The 21,532-nt window shown below is 52.1% G+C and overlaps 1 protein-coding gene and 1 long non-coding RNA gene across 15 annotated transcripts in view; one reads left to right on the top strand and one right to left on the bottom strand.

Moving 5' to 3' along the window:
* LOC135974469 (uncharacterized) overlaps nucleotides 1–21,532 on the bottom strand; it is a 25,139-nt gene extending 3,607 nt beyond the window's left edge. The window contains exons 1-2 of one of the 2 annotated variants that reach the window (XR_010591727.1): nucleotides 21,355–21,532; nucleotides 731–972 (exon numbers count right to left, since the gene is read on the bottom strand). This is a non-coding gene — a long non-coding RNA (uncharacterized LOC135974469). The remainder of the gene's footprint in view (nucleotides 1–730; nucleotides 973–21,354) is intronic. The other variant, XR_010591728.1, reaches the window with a different exon arrangement.
* Nucleotides 20,121–21,532, top strand: part of LOC101935884 (butyrophilin subfamily 1 member A1-like) — a 53,860-nt gene continuing 52,448 nt past the window's right edge. For 2 of the 13 annotated variants that reach the window (XM_042845613.2, XM_065562460.1), the window contains exon 1: nucleotides 20,543–20,789. The gene's annotated coding sequence lies outside the window, so the exon portion shown is untranslated. Of the gene's footprint in view, nucleotides 20,794–21,532 lie in introns of all 13 variants that reach the window. The other 11 variants (XM_065562466.1, XM_065562457.1, XM_065562469.1 and 8 more) reach the window with 9 other exon arrangements.

Here is a 21,532-nt window from a genome sequence, read left to right as displayed (position 1 = left end):
AAATGGTCACTTAGGGCACTAGGTTTCTCATTCATTGAGGAAAGAGGAACAACTTTCAGTGTATGGGCGGAGGACTGAAAAGAACTTTAATCCCCTCCTGTACAGAACAGATTCCCCAGTGTCTCTGCTCTGTGAGCCCACACAGCCCTGATCTGCATGGCTTATCCTAGCTGTAGGGACTGGGGGATTTTTGAACATCCCTTGTAGGGATGGAATAAACATTTTTGTCAAAACTTTTTCTTTTTTCCTCTTTTCTCTCTTACAATTGGATTTTAGACTTTTAAATGTAACCAGTTCACAATGCAAAGCTGCATCAATGTTTCAACTCACTATGTAGTAAAATGGCTCCCTCACTGTATCCAATTGGAGAGTAGCCTGTGCAAATAGCTGCTTTTCCAACAGCATATCCAGTCACTGCTGCTTTCCTACCACAGCTGACGTTCCTTTCCCAGTCCCAGGCAGCTGCTCCCCAGACACTCCTCAGGCTGTTCAGAGATCCCCCTCCTGCAGCTGGAATGGACAAGGGGCCTGAGAGCCTTGAGCTCTCTGTTTATCCCACATCCAGTGCAGTGCCAGGGCCAGGTTACCCAACATACACTGCCCTGAACCATTGGGCCTCAGCTCTGACCTGGATGCTCCTCTGTGTAAAGATGAGAGGAGCTCAGGCTAGGTTTACACTAGTGGGGGGTCGACCTAAGATATGCAGTCGACATATCTTAGGTCAATTTACCTGGCCGTGAGGATGGCATCGAGTTGACCGCTGCTGGTCCCCTGTCGACTCCGCTTCTGCCTCTTGCCCCGGTGGAGTTCAGGAGTCAACGGCAGAGTGATCAGGGATCGATTTTATCGCATCTACACTAGACGCAATAAATCGATCCCCGATAGATCCATAACTACCTGCCAATCCAGTGGGTAGTGTAGATGTGCCCTCAGTCTCCATGGCCCATTGAGTCCTTGGATTCTCTGCTGAGACTGCCAACAAGGGGGAGAATTTGTTATTTAGATTGTAAATTTCTTGAGGCAGGGACTCTCTTTTTGTTCTGTGTTTGTACAGCATTGAGCACAGCGGAGTTCTGGTCTATGCTTGGTGCTCCTAAGTGCTAGTGCAATATGTCCTAGTTTTCCAGAAGTTTAAGGGAGTTAGGTACCTAGTTCCCATTGAAATCCATTGGGATCTAGGTACCCAACTTCCTTAGGCTCCTTAGAAAATCCCAGCCTAAACTACATAACACACACTCCATAGTGGTGGTGTCAATATCCAGGTTATAAAACTGTATTTATCTTGGAAATGTGGACCTTTACCCGCACTAATGTGTCTCTACTGGCACAAACACTACCATTCCAAATATCTGGGCAGTTCTGAATGACCACCTCTTTTAAAGAAAAAGAAACCAAAGTTCAGCTGCTTCTAATTTACACTGGCTTGAGAGTCACACTCTGCAATATCTATTTCAGCCCTTAATCAGTGGGAGGTTAAAGCTCCAATACCTTGACATCCAAAAGGACTACAGAAAGATCTTGGTTTCTACCACTGGAAACTCTCAGGGCCTAAGGCAAACAAATCAAACACTGTTAGAGGACTGGTAATTCAGTGGATTTGAAACTGAGCCTTTCCAGGCTTCATAATGTAGGCCTGTGATGGAATGCACCCCTGTATTCACACTGTCCACATCATTGTAATAATTTGTGTACAGAATATGCCTTGTGAGGTCTCATTTGAAAAGTAATCACTCACTGGTCAATTATTTAGGGAACTGGGGTAAAAATCTGTCTGGGGATTGGTCCTGCTTTGAACAGGGGGTTGGACTAGATGACCTCCTGAGATCCCTTCCAACCCTGATATTCTATGACTCTATATCATGGGGAAATATATGTAAAGTTATTAATAACAACTGTAATTATGACTGGAATGTGGTTACCACACAAGTCTGGGGAGGAGGGAGACCTGTTTTTCAAAGACAAAGGACAAGCCTATGCCTCTAGTGAGGTGTCACCAAAGTTGAATAGCAATCACTGGTCAGGTGTCTGGGATGGAGGCAGCAACAGATTAATCTGCATTGTAGCAAACAACACCATGGAATCTCCTTCATTATGAGACTCCAGATTTCCATCTTCACACCTGGAATGAACTTTATCTAGGAGTAACCCTCAGGAACAGACATTTCAGCAGGTGACTAGACTATAAAAGTGAGGGGCAAAGCCACCCCAAATCATCTCTCTTTCACCAAACTAGCCCTTTGTCTTTAGGGAAAGGACCTGACCTGAGGAGTTGGTCAGCCCTTTATCTGGGAACATGTGGTAAGGATTTTATCATGACCCAAGTCTAGTTTGGTAAGTTTTAGCACCTGAAAGTGTTTTCTCTTTATTTCTCTTGTAACTATTTCTGGATTTAATGCCTTGTACTTGTACCCACTTAAAATCTCCCTCTTTGTTGTTCAATAAACAAGTTTCAGTTTTTAATCAAACTAATCCAGTGTTGTGTTTAAACTGAAATGTTGGTGTAGCGGGGTGGTCACCTGCTCCCAGCCTGAAAGGGTTAAAAGCCAGCCCTTGGAGAGGGCTGAGGCTGGGAGCCTTAGGCTGGGCTGATTGGGGAGGCAACCTCAGCTGTGGCCATGTCCCCAAACAGACCCAGCTGGCCCTATAAAGGCCAGGGAAGCCAGGAGCTGACAAAGTCCCCTTTAGCTGTAGAGGGAGATGGGCCTGGCTGCTGGAGAGCTAGAGAAGGTACCTGGAGTGGAGCAGGGCTGGAGGAAGGCCAAGGGAGCTCTGGCCTGGAAACACCCCAGGCTACAGCCTAGTAGAAAACCAAACAGGTACTGGGGTTGCTGGGGACAGCCCAAGGCTAGGCAGAGGCAGCAGGTCCAAATCCAACCTTGCCTATGATGAGTGGCTTATACTGCAGTCTGCCCCAGGGAGCGGGGGCTAGTTGGTGACTGGCAGTAGCCTATGACTGAAGTGAGGTGGGGATAGTGGGTGGGGGTTTCCCAGGAAGGGGAGACCCTGAGACTGAGGGGTGTATGGCCAGGGGACAGCACCCCAGATAATTGGGCACCAGGAGGGACCGGGGGGGCCAAGCAGCAGTGGGACACTGGCCTGCAGAGGGCATTCCAGAGGCTGGATGAGCTAATTCCCAGAGACAACCAGCAGGAGGCACCGCAGGGGTGAGTCCCACACGCTTACAGTTGGGTAACTCTATTTGAAGTATCAAACTGTTTATATTGACCCCTTACTGGGCAATGGACCTATACTATCTGAACTGCCCAGGTGAGGGCTGGTCTGTGCAGAATGCATGTTTTGGGGAGAACTTGGGGACTGGCAGTATGTTGGGGACACTTTGCAGGCAGTAATGTAGGCTGGTGGGGGCAGAGCTGCTGGACCAGGGCTGTGGCTATACAGACATTCAGGGTGTGACCTGCATGCTGGCAAGCTGGTTGTGAGTGACCCAAGTTGGGAGCTACAACAGCAAAGCATTGTGAGGCACCCTAGGTTGTGGAGCAACTGGTGAAACAACCCATCTCTAGTCTGGATTCCAGTTATGTCTTCAGCTATTTTTCTCAAGCTAGTATGCTCATTTGAGAATTGTTTTAGCCAGTCCATAATTTCATACAGTCTCAATGGGGCAGCATCTCCATGATCAGCCATCCTCACTGCAAAGAGGCTGCCTGACAGCTTCTGCTTTTTAGGATTTTTGTAAAAGGCTGCAGATGGAGCAGAATCCATAAACATGCTAAATTAACACAGTTCTAGAATAACATCCAATGAATATTAGATGGGGGGAAGCAAAGTAACTACTGATGATGGATTTTAGCAGGACAGGAAGGGAGCTGTAAAGCTATACAGCCACCATCCCTTTACAAGAAACTTCCTTGTAGGCTTGTAAAGAACTTCTTTAAGGCACTGGAAAGGTCCCACTTTTCATGAACTAATGTATTAAATGGATGAACTCAGTAATGGATCATAGAAGACAGTGGCAAACAGACTGCACAATCCATAGATCAATGAAACTAGCTGCTCTATCTCGACCACTCTGCAATCTCTATGGTTTGACAGTCCAGAGACAACCCCCCCCATACCCCACAATTAAATATTACAATAAAAAATACCCTGACTGTATCACCAAATTCTCTTGTAATGGGAAAATGACCTGCTGAAAAATCTTCTGCCATGGGGCAAAGGGGCAATAGGAACATTAGTGTTAGAATAAAAACTAAACAAATATCAGAAAATTGGGAAATACAGGGTCAAGGCAATATTTCTTACACAATAAAATGCACAACTTAACCCCTCCTCCCCATGCCTCCCAATATCTTCAAAGCCCCACTTCCTCCAATGGCCCTATACACTTCCCCTTCTTCCCATGGGCCTTTACACTCCTAATCCTCCTAGATAGGCTTGACAGAATTCAGTGTTTTGTCTTTTTAATAATTTTGATGGATAACATCAATATTTTTCAGCATGTTCTCTAGTTTTAGTTATTCAAATTTTCACAGTTGTGCAGAATTGTGGGTTTTAAGCATTTTTTTCTGTTTTTATCTATTAAAATGTTCACAGCTTCAGGAAATCAGGAGGGTCTGCAAATAATGAGTGGTTAGACAATAATAATTTCATGGCAGTTAACAGATATAGACTTTAAGGTCAGAAGGGACCATTATGATCATCTAGTCTGACCTCCCACATGATGCGGGCCACAAAAGCTGACCCACCCACTCCTGGAAGAATTCTCTCCCTTGACTCAGCTGTTGAAGTCCCCAAATCATGATTTAAAGACGTCAAATTGCTGAGACTCCTCCAGCAAGCGTCCCCTGCCCCATGCTGCGGAGGAAGGCAAAAAAACCTCCAGGGCCTCTGCCAGTCTACCTTGGAGGAAAATTCCTTCCCGACCCCAAATATGGCGATCCGCTGAACCCCGAGCATGCGGGCAAGATTCTCTAGCCAGACCCTCTGGAAAAAAGTTCTCTGTAGTAACTTTTAATATCCCATCATTGACCATTGTTGCTAATTACCAGCGATGGCACGTTATTGACCTATTGACTAAAATCACTTTATCCCATCAAACCATCCCCTCCATAAACTTATCAAGCTTAATCTTAAAGCCAGAGAGGTCTTTTGCCCCCACTGTTTCCCTAGGAAGGCTGTTCCAAAACTTCACCCCTCTGATGGTTAGAAACCTTCGTCTAATTTCAAGCCTAAACTTCCCGACGGCCAGTTTATATCCATTCATTCTCGTGTCCACATTAGTACTGAGCTGAAATAATTCCTCTCCTTCCCTGGTATTTATCGCTCTGATATATTTAAAGAGAGCAATCATATCCCTCCTCAGCCTTCTTTTGGTTAAGGTAAACAAACCGAGCTCCTCGAGTCTCCTTTCATACGACATATTTTCCATTCCTCGGATCATCCTAGTGGCCCTTCTCTGTACCCATTCCAGTTTGATTTCATCCTTTTTACATATCTTTCTTTGCATGCAAATTTAAAATAGAGTTTTTCACAATAGTTTCAAATTGTGACAGGGGTGTCCTTATGTAGCATAATTTGTTACCCCTGGACCAGAAGATGGGGAAAGAGCACAAGTAGCAAATTGTGACAGGCACAACCCATTAATCACAATTTGCTACCCCTGGACCGATTTGCTACCCCTGGACGGAGGCACTTTTTTGGTTCTCTTACTACGTTTTTTAATTTGGGGTATACATTTAAGTTGAGCCTCTATTATGGTATCTTTAAAGCTTCGATGCAGCTTGCAGGGATTTCAGTTTTGGCGCTTTTATTTTCTATTTAACTAACTTCCTCATTTTTGTGTAGTCCCACTTTCTGAAATTCAACGCTATAGTGTTGGGCTGCTGTGGTGTTTTCCCCACCACAGGGATGTTAAATTTAATTACCGTATATACTCGATCATAAACTGGTTAGTTTATAAGCTGACTCCCGCCCCCCCAAGATGAATAAGTAAAAATGGAAAATGTTTATGACCCATTCATAAGCTGACCCTATAATTCAGAGGTCAGCAAACTTTGGCTCACGGGCCATCAGGATAAGCCGCTGGTGGGCTGAGATGGTTTGTTTACCTCGAGCGTCCGCAGGCACAGAGGTAAACCTAAGTAAACAAAGTGTCCCGGCCCGCCAGTGGCTTACTCTGATGAGCCGGGACAGCAACTGGTGGGGAGATTTGGGGGGAGGGGTAGAAGCTGTGGGTCAGGGGAGTAACCCCTGTGACCACCCCCCACATGACTCCACCCCTAGCCCGAGACTCCCACACTCTCCCCATCTCATCCCTTCCCATCTTAGCTGGGGCGGGCCAGGGGAGGATGTCTCTGGCCTGGCCAGAGCTGCTCTAGCAGGCCGGGCAGCGCGGCCGCAGCCTGTCAGCCCTGGAGCTGCAGCTGCTTCGGAGGCTGTGGAGAGCAGTGTGGCCAGAAGCGGAGAGACTCTGGCCCTGCCTCTTCCCTTCTGGCTCTGCTACCTCTCCTTGCTCCCTCTGTTGGGGGAAGGGGCTGTGTCCCACCTCTCCCTCTCTATACCCATTCATAAGCCAACCCCCTTTTCTGATGCTTCCCTTTATTACTAAAAAAATTTGGCTTATGAACGAGTATATACAGTATATTATGGTCCCTATTACCAAGCAGTCCAGCTATATTCACCTCTTGGATCAGATCCTGTGCTCCACTTAGGACTAAATCAAGAATTACGTCTTGTGGATTCCAGGACTAGCTGCTCCAAGAAGCAGTCATTTAAGGTGTCAAGAAACTTTATCTCTGCATTCCGACCTGAGGTGACATGTACCCAACCAATGTGGGGATAGTTGAAATCCCCAATTATTGAGGTTTTTTTTATTTTTATAGCCTTTCTAATTTCCCTGAGCATTTCACAGTCACTATTACCATCCTGGTCAGGTGGTCGGTAATATATCCCTACTTCTATATTCTTATTAGAACACTGAATTACTATCCATTGAGTTTCTATTGTACAGTTCGGTTCACTTAAGATTTTTACTTCATTTGATTCTATGCTTTCTTTCACATATAGTGCCACTCCCCGACCAGCATGACCTGTTCTGTCCTGATTTATTTTGTACCCCCATATTACTGTGTCCCATTGATTATCCTCATTCCACCAAGTTTCTGTGATGCCTACTATATCAATATCCTCACTCAATATGAGGCACTCCAGTTCACCCATCTGATTATTCAGACTTCTAGCATTTGTGTATAAACACTTTAAAAACTTGTCACTTTTTAGCTGTCTGCCATTACATAATGTAATTGAATGGGACTTTTTTTCACTTGACTGTTTCTCATCAGATCCTACCTATATTTTATCATCTTACATCCGCTCCTTCTTACTAGGGCATAGAGAATCTCCATTAACAGATCCTCCCCTAAGCGATGTCTGTCCGAACCACATGCTCCTCCATACCTGTCTGCTTTCTCTCAGCCCTTAGTTTAAAAACTGCTCTACAATCTTTTTAGTTTTAAGTGCCAGCAATCTGGTTCCATTTTGGTTTAGGTGGAGCCCATCCTTCCTGTATAGGCTCCTCCTTTCCCAAAAGTTTCCCCAGTTCCTAATAAAAAAAAAAAAACCTCTTCCCTATACCATTGTCTCATCCATGCTTTTGAGACCCTGCAGTTCTACCTGTCTAACTGGCCCTGTGCGTGGAACTGGAAGCATTTCAGAGAATACTACCTTGGAGGTCGTGGACTTCAATCTCTTACCTAGCAACCCTAAATTTGGCCTCCAGGACCTCTCTCCTATCCTTCCCTATGTCATTGGTATCTACATGTACCATGACCACCAGCTCCTCCCCAGCACTAAACATAAGTCCATCAAGATGTTTCGAAAGATCTGCAACCTTCACACCAGGTAGGCAAGTCACCATGTGGTTCTTCCGGTCATTGCAAACTCAGCTATCTATGTTTCTAATGATCGAATCCCCCATAAGTATTACCTGTCTCTTACTAATAAATGTAGTTCACTCCCCCGGAGAGGTATCCGCAATGTGAGAGGATACCGCAACCCTCATCTGGAAGGAGAGTCCCAACTATGGGATCGTTTCTTTCTGCTTCCCTGAAACTTCCATCCTCATCAACAGCACAGAGGCTGCCAGACTGGGGGTGGGACTGTTCTATTGTGTCCTGGAAAATCTTGTCTATGTACCTCTGTCTCCCTTAGCTCCTCCAGTTCAGCCATTCTGGTCTCCAAAGCCCGTATATGGTCTCTGAGGGCCAGGAGCTCTTTGCACCAAACACACACATTTGCCTCCTGCCCATATGGCAGGTAATCATACATGCTTGCATTGGGTGAAATAAACTGGATAGCCCCCACTCTGTTGCTGGACTTCTGCCTGCATTCTCTTTTTAATCCTGAAGCTCGTTCCTTTGTTGATTTGTTTTGTTTTTGTTTTTTTGTTTTTATCAGGAGGTGGTTCTGTTTTTAAATTTAAAGCAGTTTAAAGAATGTTAAGTGTAACTAGCCCACCTCAAACTCCCTCACAAAACTCCCGTTAGCCGCTCCTGTTTCATAGCTCCTCTGGTCTCTTAGGAACACAATCTCGGTTGTCCAAACCTATGCATAAGAAATGACTCTTGTACCCATGGGCAGCATGTGAACCACCGGTTGAGCAGTAGCAGATTTAGAGTTAGTGGGGCCGTGTGCTCAGCTTCATTTTTGGGGCCCCTCCTTAGGACCCAGCCAAGAAAAAGAACATTCTCTCCTATCTCCCCCCGCCCCCGTTTTTCATTCTTTTTTTCTTCATCCTCCTCCTATAAGTAATAGGATGTAAATGAAAATAAAATGAGGTACCTTGATTGTTTTGTAGTCTAACTTATTTTTCCATAGACCACTTGAAAATCACTGAGGGTCTCGGCGGACCACTTAATGATCTTTCCAAATATTGTTTGTACTGTTAGATAACTATTGTAAAGCACTTTGGATAAGTCATTAGGGGGCCCCAGGCCAGGGCATCCTGTATTTTACCGGGTTGGGGGAGGCTTGCTCCCTACGCTGTCCCTTCCACCCGAGGCCCCGCCCCTTCCATGTCCCCCGCACTGGAGCCCAGAGCCCCCCACTGCAGCTGCTGGCCCCTGCCCCAGGCTAGCATCCCCAACCCCAGAGTGTCGGGAGGGCAGGTAGCGCAGTCCCAACCTCCCAGCCCTGGAGTGCCGGGAGGGTGGGCAACGTGGCCCCAGCCGCCCCCCCCCCCCCCCCCCCCAGCACCAGGATTGGGAGTGATGTGGCCTCAGTCCCCTCAGCCCAAGACTGTCAGGAGGGTGGGCAGCGGGGCTGCAGCCAGAGCCAGAGACACAGCACAGGGGGAGCTGAAGAGCAGGAAGCAGGAGAGGTCTGGGGGGCGAAGCATAGGCAGGGACATGCCTGGCTGTTTCAGGAGGCGCAGCCGGGGTGAAAGCGGGCCGCTACTCCCTACCGGTAAGAACCCACACCAGCCCATATCCAGCCCACATTACAGCAGTGCTTTAATGTCCCTGCCCCTTTTGCCTCCCCTGTCGGGGGCCCTGCTGGTAGGATCCATATCGGCAGGGCCGCCAACAGTCGGGGGAGAAGGGTCGGAGGGGGCACAGCAACGTTAAAGCACTGCTGCGGCAAAGGACCCTGCAGTGCTTTAACGTCCCTGCCCCTTTTGCCCCCCGGCTGCTGACGGGCGGGTGGGGGCAAAAGGAGCAGCTGCCCTGGGGCCGGCGATTTAAAAGGGCCCAGGGCTCCAGACCCGCTGCCCCACCGCAGCAGCAGCATCCGGAGCTCCGGGGCCCTTTAAATCAACATGGGAGCCCTGGTCGGCATGGTCCAAGGGCTGGCTGGGGGATGCTGACCCCCAGCCCTGCCCCTTCCACCTGAAGCCCCACCCTTTCAGGGGGCCAGACCCCACCCCCATACCGGTAAGTGTCCTCATTTACTTTCACTCCTGGGCGCAGCCTCCCCCAGCCTATGATACCTGCTGCCAATGCCTGTACCATTGCTGAATACTTAACATAATAAGTGGAAAGCAGACAAATGGAGCAGAAGTAGCAGGGGCCCAGGCATTAGGATGTCTCACATTAATTCATTACTTAAAAGTAACAACATTAAGACCCAAACTTTAGCAAAATGGCCTTATTTGGGGCATCTGAGTTTCTCTCTCCCAACTAGAGAACTGCAGGGCAGGTGCTCCAGAGCTATTTAGCATCCACAGCTGCAGGTGGAGTCAGTGGCAGCTGTAGGTGCCCAACCCCCTGAGAACCAGGCCCGGGATCCTAAAGGTTGGAACCCAAAATATAGCCCCTAAATTAAAGGCCACTTGTTAAATCTAGACCCAGTTCAGCACTGTAGTCCAGTCCTGTATGACAGCTAGTTTGTACCAAATGGGCTCTAGGGAAGGAGAAAGCTCCTCCCCCACGGTGATGGTTTCATCCGGCATAGGAGCCTCTTGTGCCTCCTCCACAGCAGCTGCAGGCACAAGGCGTGTTCCTGAGAGGCCTGGTAATGGGGTAGGGTTGGGGAGTGGTGTGGAAGAGGGACGTGGGCAGTGTAAAGCTGGGCCTCTGACATTCTGCACAGCTGGCCAAGAGTAGGGTTACCATATCTAACAAATAAAAAAAGAGGACCCTCCATGGGCCCTGGCCCCGCCCATTTCCCCACCCCTAGCTCCACCCCTTCCCCACCCTAACTCCGCCCCCTCATCCCTCCCACTCCCAGCCACGCGGAAAAGGCTGCCCGAGCGCTACCGGCTTCACTGTTTGCCGAGCAGCCCCCAGACCCTGCGCCCCCGGCCGGCGCTTCCCCAGCACCGCCGGAGCCCGGGAGGGGAAGCGCCCAGCTGGGGCCGCAGGGTCTGGAGGCTGCCCGGCAAACCGTGAAGCCGGTAGCACTCGGGCTTTGGGCAGCCCCCTTGCCTCCGGACCCTGCGCCCCCAGCCGGGCACTTCCCCTCCCGGGCTCCGGCGGCGCAGGGTCCAGAGGCATGGGGGCTGCCCGAAGGCGGTAGCGCTTGGGCAGCTCGGCTCTTAAACAGAGCCGAAGAGTCAGGGGAGGAGCAGAGCCACCATTTTCCCGGACATGTTCGGCTTTTTGGCAATTCCCCCCAGACGGGGGTTTGAGTGCCGAAAAGCCGGACACATCCAGGAATAAGAGGACGTATGGTAACCCTAGCCAAGAGACACAGGGGTCATTGTCATAGGGATGTAACTCTGGCTGGACTTCAGAACTTCCTCAGCCTCTGCCAAGGTTTGCACCAGCCCCTGCAGCCACTGAACAGCAGAGTCACAAATGGCCCCTCCCCTCTCTCCTTTGCTGGTACAGGGGTGAATCTGGCCCATTGAACCAACCTTCCCCCTGCCTCAATTTCCACATGGATAAAATGATTAATATTTCAGTCTATGGAGGGAAATTGGATGTCTGTCCTTGAATGGCTTAGGTAAAGCACTCAGGTAACTCTGGTGTGTGGTGCCACCTGATGTTTTGTTGGGTGATAACAGTCCCTGGAGAGGCTGGCTGTATATCACCAGCAAAGCAGGCGGAAAGGCCAGCCCACCTGAATTGTCAGGGGGCACAGCGGTTCCAATGGCTCCCAGACTGCACCCCTGGGGTGACAACCCATCACAATAGGCACCAGAGGGAAAGAGTAAGGCAGGAGCCCGGGGGTGGCTAGGGAAGGGGTGATCACTGGGGGGGTGGGGACAGAGCAGGATGAGGGGAAGGGCAGGGGACAGAGTGGGGTGATGGGAGGTGTGGGCACTGGGGCGTTGAAGTGGAAGAGGAGGGGCAGGCATCAGGGGGTAGAGGGTGGTGGGGGAGGAGTTGGTGCCAAGGGAGAAGGGCGGGGTGGACACCAGGGGGCCAAAGGGGAGTGAGAGAAGGGGCGGGCACTGGGGTATGATTGGAGAGAAGCAAGAGGCTTGCACTAGGGGACACAAGGGGTGAATGGAGTGGCAGGTGGCAGGGAGATAGAGGGGAAGCAAAAGGAGGGGCTGGCACCAGGGAATTAGAGGGGAGAGAAGGAAAGGGTGGGCACCACGTGGGAAAAGGACAGGGTGGGGGAAGTTGCAGGTGACAAGCAGAAAAATGGGGTGGGGGTGTGCAAAGGGGGGGGTGAGGGAAGGTGTATATGAGAAAGGGACAAAGTGAGTGTGGGGTGGGGCAGGTGCCAGAGGAGCAAAGGGGGGAGTGAGGGGAGGGGCAAACTCCAAGAGGGAGAAGGGGGAGGGAAGGGGAAGACCCCTGGGGGCAACAGGAGAGTGAGAGAAAGTGCAGTCATGAAGAGCGAGAGGGGGAGGATGGTAGGGGTGGGCACCAGAAGGCAGAATGGGGGGCATGGGAGCAGGTGCATAAAAGGGATACAGAGAGAGGGGGGTGTAGGAAGGAACAGGCCCCAGGGGGGTAAAGGGGAGCAAAGGGAGTTGTAGGCACTAAGGGGGCAGAGGGAGGATGAGGAGAGAGTTGGGACCCGGAGGGTAGAAGGGGGTGAGGGGAGGAGTGGCCCAAAGGGAGGGTGAAGAAAGAGGCAGGCACAAGGAACAAAGGAAGGGGGTGCCAAGGAAACAGAGAGGGGCAAAGGTAGAGATGGACTCCAGCAAGGCAGAGGAAGAGTGAAGGGAGAGGCAGGCATCGGGAATAGAGGGGTGGTGAGAATGGGGGAGAGTAGGGCTGGGGGGGGGACAGTGATGTGGCATGATGGGAGGGGTGGGAGACATGGGAGCAGAGGGGGAAAGGTGGATGCCAGGGGCTAGAGTGGTGGTGAAGTGATGAGTGGGCTCCAGGGAACAGAGGGTGTTTGGGGGGGAAAAAGGGGCATGGATCAGGAGGACAGGGTCAGGAGGACAGGGTGGTGGGATCCAGGGGGGCAGAGGTAGCTGGAGGGCAGAGGCACATTCCAGGGAGACACAGCAGGGAAGAGGGGCATGAGTCCAGGGGAGCAGAAAGGGGGTGAGAGGACAGGGTGGGGAAAGAGGGAGTGGGGAGGATAGTGGTAGGGCACTTCAGAACAGGGATGAGGGAAGGGTAAGGGAGGGGCAGGAGTCAGGGAATGTCGGTTGCTTTGAGGCTTGTGTGTGGTTGGTTTGTTGATAAGAGCAGGTTGGTGTCATCCACACAAACACTGGCTGAGCAGCTTTGCTCCAGGGGGCACAGTGGGGACTCTCCGTACCAGCTGGCCCCAGGGGCATCACCTTCCAGCCAGGCAACCCCATCCCTATCACTGTGGTTACGGATCAATAATTACAGGGTCATTGGAGCAGGGGAGCTGGACTCTGGGGTTCTGAGGTGGGGGCCTGACCCACTGGGCTGCAGAGTCATTCTTACTCCCACTTTCTGCCCCAGTGCCCATGGTAGTGTTTAGACACAGGGGGACATATTCAGCAGGAGAGATTGAGCAAGCCTCATACAGACACCCTGGAGGAGCAGGGAGACCCAAATTCCAATTCCATCCCCACATCACAAGGGGGGATTGAACCTGGGGTTCCCAGCTGAGGGCCCAGCCAATGGGCTAAAGGCTAGAAGGGAAGTGGTGGCACCTTTTTCTGTTCATTGAAACTCAGCAAAGTCAACATGAATTTGGGAAGAGTTTTGTCAGTACCACATTTACAATGGTGCCAGTGCTGCCATGGGGCCTGGCCCATGCTAAGAAGTGGCTCCAGTCCACTCCACTTGTGCTGCGCTCTGACACCACTGTCTGTACCTTAATCCTGGGGGGATTCTGCATGACTGCAGAAAACGCCCCTCCCCCACAGAATTCCTTTGTTTCCCTGCAGAAAATGGCAGGGAAGCCATGTGGGGGATGGAGGCAGCAGGATGACCATGGGCATTCTTTAGAAGTGAGGCATAGGGACACATGGGGTTATGTGCCACTGCACCCCCTCCATTTCTGCAGGCACAGAGCTGCCCAGCTGAAGGACACTGTGTCTGGGCTCTGCTTACTCTGCAGCTGAACGCTGCCTCCTGGGTCCTGGTGTCAGTTGTGCTCCCCTTCTGTGTGCTGGGAGCCTTCCTGCTTTCTGTGTAACAGTGAGTGCCCGTGGTGGGGCTGGATAAGGTGGGGCAGGGCAAATGAGGGAAGGGGAGTGAGGGGAAGAGGCAGTGGGGAAGGAAGGGGGATGGAATAGGTCAGGGGGAAGGGAATGTGGGAGTGAGGTGAGGGGGGTAGAGAAGAAAAGGGGATAGGGGAATTGCAGAGGGAAGTGGGAGCTCAGCATGCAGCATCCCCTTAGCAGCAGCTGGGTTCTCCCATTAAGTAGGCCCATCAAACCCTCACACTGACAAGCCCTACCCCCCTACACCTGGACCTCTCTAATGAGCTCCCCACCCCACTGATCGTCAACCAGCTGCACCTGGATGCTCACCCCATCAAGCCCCACTCCCCTGGCACCTGGACCCCCCCATTGAACCCCCCCACACCAAAACCCTTAACCCATGCAGGTGTGGCATGGCATGGCATGGGCAGGGGCATGCTGGCAGCACAGGGCTGCAGGTTTATAAACAGTGCCCTTGCACTGGGCTGGGTGGAGTGGGACTGCCCCCCCCATGCCATGCCCCATTGTCCCTGGCCAGCCCCACTCCAGGTACCAACCTCCTTGCACCATGCTCTATAAGGTTACCAAACAGGAAGTGACCTGTCAGGGGCGTGTCCACAACAAAAACTACCTGTACAGCTTTAGAAACAAACAGAGCATGCCCAGTAACTGCTACACCCTCTTTCTGGGCCAGGTGATCAGCCCTGCCCTGCTTGCTGCACATGAGCTGAGAGACTCAACATCACAGTGTATTAAGAGACGTAAAAACATTTTGTTGCAGCCTGCCAGACTGTCGTAAGACCTTTGTGGATATCATAGTCTTGGACTCACTGACATTACCACCATAACATGAGAAAGGTGTAAGACAATGCTGTGTTTGTACGTTAAATTCCCATGCAAGCCCATAGTTTGTATAAGAGAAAGTTTACACCACATGGCTCTAGCGAGCAGGTAGAGGCTGTGATCATGGAGGAAATTGGTTAGAGTTGAGATCAAAAAAGTTTAGATGAATTTGTCAATTCTGATGGGACAAGGGAGCCATCACTTTATAGACATTACTTACAGTGGGGATCACTGTGCAGCTAAACAGTGTGGGTGAACTGGAGAGGTCACTTTCCACATCATGGCTGCTCACACCCTGTGGTTGCACAGTGGGATCTACCATGACGCTGTTGGGCTTCATAGTCTGGACCATGAAAGATGTCCTGACCAGTGCAGGGCACACACAAGGAGCCAGATGACCTTAAATTTGAACCTTAAACTATCCACTGAAATTTTGCCAGGCCAAAATTGTTACCTATGAAATACTTTAAGGGACTGAGTTAGGCGCCTTTTCTGATTGCTTGAATAGTACTGTTTCCTGTAATCCACTGTAAATATGGTTTCACAACATTTATTTTATGTTATTTATTTAAAAATGGTGTTTTTATTACTATTATTGCTTATTACTTATGGTGTCCTCAGTGCTATTTAAATGAGGGGTATAATAGTGTGGAGCTGGTGAAAGAGATCGTTCCCTTTCCCCTCCTTTCTCCCTGCTACTCTGCACAAACCTGATTGGCTGTGGGGTTAGGGAGGGCAGTTAAATACACAGAATTAACTCTGACCCTTGGGAGGGTTTGAGCAAATGAACAGAGGAAGGGCAGGACAGGAACCAGCCTAGGAAATTCAGAAAGAAAACAAAGAAAGGAGAAAAAGCTCTGAGGAGGAGAGCCAGCTACTTGCAAAAGGGGTCTCTTCTAAACTCTCAGCCTAGAGCTGACAGGACAGCTGAGACCACATAACCAACACACCATTCTGAGCTCACGCCACACACCAGTGCCAGACCAGAGTACACAGACATGTTGGACTGACCCAAAGGAGGGAGGAGATTGCATTGGCATGGGGCAGAGTGCATCTAGCTAGATGTGAGAGCAAGAATGTGTGTGAGCTGTATGTTGTGCCAGGGGCAAGGGAGTCTGCATAACCCCTACAAGATCCTGACCTGGGTCTGCTCCTGGCTCTGTCTGGCTTAGAGAAAAGTATTCTTCTATTATTAACCCCTGGAACAAGGTCCACACTTAACTCTGACCCTCCTAGAAGGAGCCGTTGGTGTTGATGCCGGGACCCTTGTTGGATTGAAATAGTAATTAATGCATTTATGGTATGGGAAAGCTAGGGTTACCATTCGTCCGGATTTACCCGGACATGTCCTCCTTTTTGTGCTAAAAATAGCGTCCGGGGGGAATTTGTAAAGCACTCACAATGTCCGGGATTTCCCCCCTCCCCCGGCAGAGCAGAGCGAGCGGCTGGGAGGGCTGCAGGAAAGTCCCGGGCTGGACTCCGGAGCAGCTGTAGAGGAGCCGGATCCGCCCTGCATTCTGAGCAAGTGTATCAGCACAAAGTGCAGCCCTCCCCTTTTGCAACTGGGAGCGGTTTCTGCCATGCAGCGTAGCAAAACGGGAGCGAGAGCACTTTATGCTGATACAAGGGCAGCTCTCCCCTGCAGCCCGGTCCGGCAGCACTGTGCAGGGCCAGGGACCGGGTTTTGTTGTGCTGGGGAGCGCAGCCACGTGTCCGGCTCGCACAGAGCCCAACACCCTGTTCTGAGCAGCAGGGTAAGGGGGGCAGGAGAAGGGGCAGGGAGGTTCTGGAGGGGGCAGTCAAGAAACGGGGGGGGGCTTTTTGGGGAGAGTGGAGAAAGTTTTGGGCAGTCAGGGTACAGGTAGGGGGTAGGGTCCTGGGGGGCAGTTGGGGGGGGTCTTAGGAGGGGGCAGTTAGGGGACAAGGAACAGGGAGTCTTAGGTAGGGGGTGGGGTTCTGGAGGGCAGTTAGGAGCAGGGGTCCCAGGAGGGGGCAGTCAGGGGACAAGGAACAGGGAGTCTTAGGTAGGGGGTGGGGTTCTGGAGGGCAGTTAGGAGCAGGGGTCCCAGGAGGGGGCAGTCAGGGGACAAGGAGCGGGGGGGTGGGGGGCTGGGAGTTCTGGGGGGGAGCTGTCAGGGGGCAGGAGTGTGGAGAGGGATCGGAGCAGTCAGGGGACAGGGAGCAGAGGGGTTTAGATGGGTTGGGAGTTCTGGGGGGGGGCTGTCAGGGGGTGGGGAGTGGTTGGATGGGGCGTGGGAGTCCCAGGGGTCTGTCTGGGGGTGGGGGTGTGGATAAGGGTTGGGGCAGTCAGGGGACAAGAGGCAGGGAAGCTTAGATAGGGAGTGGAGTCCTGAGGGGCAGTTAGGGGCAGGGGTCCCAGGAGGGGGCAGTCAGGGGACAAGGAACGGGGGGGAGGGTTGGGGGTTCTGGGGGGGCGGGAAGTGGGAGGGGCAGGGGCGGGGCTAGGGCGGGGCTCCTCCCGTCCTCTTTTTTGCTTGCTGAAATATGGTAACCCTAGGAAAGCATAGTTCAGAACTGACCCTGGATTTGGCCTGTCCACTAGAAAAAAATAAGTATCTCAGCTAGCCTGCTAAGGCTGCGCTAATTGAAACACATCTGTTAAATTTACAAGGTCTGTGCTAATTGTACCAGCACATCCCGAGATGAAGAGTGTTCTGAAAGTGATAAGACAAACTAGTAAAAATAACTGCTGCCACAATTGCTTTCCGGAATGCAGCAATAAGATTTGTTAACTCCCACCCTTTGCATTTTTATCTTGCTTGTTTTCTTTTCCTGTGTAGCAAGTGGTATGGACAGATCTATTGAAGCCTATCATGCCCCAGTAATTATAGAAGGGTTATGTTAAAGGATACATAACATATTTCTTATCACATCTACATTTTATTAAGTGAAATAGAGTGTGAATGTATGTTTGGTTTCAATGGGTCATAAAAGGTTGGAAGTGCCAGCTTTAGAATTATAATCCCAGGATCATTTGGCTGAAGAAATGCATTGAGTGAGAACTGGATAACCCCAAGGGCAAACCAGAATCCACCCCCAAGCTCCCCAAGGACAGGGAGCCGAAGAACCAAAGAACAAGATAACAACCAACTGTCATGGCTGTGCCATCTGCGTGATTTCTCATCACTGCCAACATGAGAACAGTGATTGATTATCACTTCAAACGTGAGAACAGCATGACAAAGCAAATCCTATAGACTTGAATGAGGATAAATCCTTATAAAAACAGGCCCTGAAGACTGAGAACTTTGAGTCTGGTTCTGCAACCAACCTCCAGGAGCATGCTGGGCCGGCCGGAGCGCTGGGAGCCAGCTCATGCCCCATTCCGCCGGCCGGGCCTACCGGAGCGCTGGGAGCCAGCCCCCATCCCGTTCCGCCAGCTGGGCTGGCCAGAGCGCCGGGAGCCAGCCCGCGGCCCCGTTCCGCCGGCCGGAGTGCTGGGAGCCTGTTCCGCTGGCCGGGCCGGCCAGAGCGCCAGGAGGTGGGAGCCAGCCCGCGGCCCCGTTCAGCAGGTGCCACTTTTGGGGAATGTGGTCAGGGGAAGCGGCTGCTTCCCCTGAACCCCACTAGCTACGCTAGTGCTGGCAATGACGGGGGGTGGAGGAGTAGGAGCGATCTGGCTGCCTTCCCCCCCTTCAGCCAGCCTTGCAAGGGGGGGCCCTTGATGCTCTGGCCAGGGGCTCCCAGAAAAATGTGTGTCCCCACATCCCCACCCGCTATGCCCCCCACCCCCCGCCCTATGCTCGGAGCTTGCCCCGCTCTGCTCATCTGGCCCTCCTCTCAGGGAGCGGGGTCGAGGTGCAGGAGCTTGCTCCACTCAGCCCGGCACTCCAGCTGGGGCGCAGGGGCTTGCCCTGCTCTGCCTGGCGTTCCTGTCGGGGGGCAGGGTTGGAGGCTTGGTCCACCTGCCTGGCGCTCCAGCTGGGGAATGGGGTCAGGGCGTGGGGGCTTGCTCCGCTCCGCCCAGTGCTCCAGCCAGGGCACGGGGGCTTTTTTCGCCTGCCTGCTGCTCCAGCCAGGGAGTGAGGTCAAGGCGTGGGGGCTTGGAAGCCCCTGAGCCCCAACCCCACTCCCCAGCAGGAGAGCCGGGCAAGCACCTGACCCCACTCTGTGGCTGGAGCACCAGCGCTGGGCAAGCCCCCATGCCCTGACCCTGCTCTCCAGCTGGAGCACTGGGCAGGCAAGCGCTGGGGTAGGAGCAGAGCTGGGACTGGGTGGATGGACCTGGATATTAAGTGGGTGGGCCGTGGCCCACCTGTGGCTATGCATATCCATCGTTCATCAATAGGGGAATGTGTTCAGATTCATGTCAATCCCAATCGGCGTATCCATCATTTTCAACTTACAGTACAGTACATACTGCAAATGATGGATATGCAGATTGGGACCGACGTGAATCGGAACACCCCTATTGATGAGCGACGGATATGTGAAACAAAGGTTAGGGGGGAGACTTATACCAGGGACCCCCTGTATCCTACTTCCTGCCCTGTCACAGTCCAGGTTGCAGGGACATGTCTTTCTCTGCTTGCAATTCACAACTGGGAACCACACTCCTGGAGTTAGGCAGCTTAGGTGCCAAAGTGGTTTCCTGTGAAACTATGGGGCCTCCCTTACTTCATGCAAGGAGGTGGTGCCCACCTTATAAATTGTAACTCAGTGGTTGGAGATCTGGGTTCAATTCTTCCCTCTGTCCAAGAGGGGAAAAAATGTTTCAACAGGGTTGTTTTAACCACCAGCCTGATGGGATGTCCAGAGGTGGGTCTCCTTCAATCTCCCGGTGAAGCTGTTCCACGTTGGATAAACACTTAAAGAGTCATTAGGCCAAAGACAGAGAGTTTGAGAACAACTGTAGAGTCCAGTCCTAGGAGATGGGAAACCCAGCACCCCCCTGCTTCAAGGACTCTTTAGTTATCCAAAGTAGAACAGCTTAAATAGCAGAGCCTGACAGTGACCTAAATCCGAATACCCTGTAGCCTGCTGGTTATGGCACTTACCTGAGAGGTGGGGGAGACCCCCTATTCAGCTCCTTTCTTCCCATACATCAGGTAGAGAGGGGAATTGAATCTGGGTCTCCCACAGCCCGGATGAGTTCTCTAACCACTGGGGTAAAAGTTAGGTGGACATCACCACTTTCTTCTATAGCCAGAGTCTGAATGGGACTAGATTCAGTTGGCAGCCTCTGAGCACGCCTACCAGATCAGCCTCCACAGGCAGGATTGGTGGCCCTTCAGCTGCCTGGCTTTCAGCTCCTTCCTCATCTGCACTCCAGTGCAGGAATCCCGGAGCTTAGACCCGCCTTGCTGAATTCTGTCTCCCCCTCCCCCCATATTAAATATGGAGCAATAATAGAGTGAGGTGGAAAGGGCCTGATCCTGCATGTGAATTGTCATATTGGTGTCAGGGGGCTGCTGTTGCAAATAAAGACTGCTAGGCAGAAGGTTGCTGGAGAGGCTTGCAGGGGGGTGTCTCTGGCTTGAAGCGTCTGCACAGGCAGCAGGAAAATGGCACCATTTTGGCTTTTTGCTCCCCCTGCGTTTCCTGTTGTGGAAGGAGCTGGGGTTGGTGTGAAAGAAACGCACGATTTATCAGAACCCAGCTTGACTGAGCTCCCAGAAATCCCATGGACATGGCCCGGCTTGGTCTCCGCTCCCTGCTCTGGGAGTGCACGCTCCTCCTCTCAGCGCTGTTGCACCAGTACTTAGCACAACAGCGACCCTGCCGCCGCCTCCCTTTAGCCCACAGCAGCTTCCTGCAGCAGCTTCCTGAAGCCCCACCCTGAGCCCGCCACGGACTTTGTACGTAAACGCGTTTATTAAACTCATAGGGTTCACTGCAGCTCCTAAGTATGGAATTTCTCCAAAGGCTGGGACAAGCCTTGTGGGGCAGCCCCGGTCTCTTCCGCCCTCAGCTCTTGAGCCAGCCACTCCAGGTAGGTGAGTGCGGGGAAAATACGGGGCGGCGAGTTCTATGGGCCCGGCTCCGTTGTCACAGCTGGTCTCTCCCCCGGTCCCACCTGCCACCCTGTGTGCCTCCCCCCGGGCCCGCCTGCTGTCCCCGAGCGATTTAAAAGGACCTGGGCCGCCGCCCCTCTTCCCCAGCCTCCAGCGCGCACAACGGGACTAAAACAGCTTCCTGCCCACCCACTCCACTCCGCGCTGCTCCCCGAACGGCCAGCACGTCTCTGCTGCGGACCCTGGGGGAGGAGGGTGTCTCCCTGATGCCCCTGCCCCTAGCTGCTGCTAGAGGGTGTGTGGGCTGCTTTCGGGAGCCTGTGCTGCCCGAAGTAAGCGCCAACCCCCTGATCCCCTCCTGCACCCCAACCCCCTCCTAGAGCCAGCAACCAAACTCTCTCCCAGAGCCTGAACCCCTTTCTGCACCCCAACCCCCTGGTCCAGTCCAGAGCCTGCACCCAGCACCCAAACTCCCTCCCAGATCCTTGGGGGTGGGGGGTGGGACTTGGACCCGTTCTGGGTACCACCAAACATTATCCAAACCTGCTGCTAGTCAGGAAGGTGATGTCTTCATAAACAGCCTCTGGGATCCTGAGATCTGGCAGCCCCTGGGAATCTGCTCCCTGGTGAATGGCCTGAGGGAGGGGTCTGAACTGAGCTGACAGCAATGAGTTGCTATTGGCTCTTTCCAGGATCTGATCAAGGGGACAAACTGGAGGAT

Source organism: Chrysemys picta, chromosome 12 (assembly GCF_011386835.1).
Source record: "Chrysemys picta bellii isolate R12L10 chromosome 12, ASM1138683v2, whole genome shotgun sequence".
Taxonomy (NCBI): domain Eukaryota; kingdom Metazoa; phylum Chordata; order Testudines; family Emydidae; genus Chrysemys; species Chrysemys picta.
The sequence above is the reverse complement of the archived record's forward strand: the minus strand, read 5'-3'. Positions and strand labels throughout refer to the sequence as shown.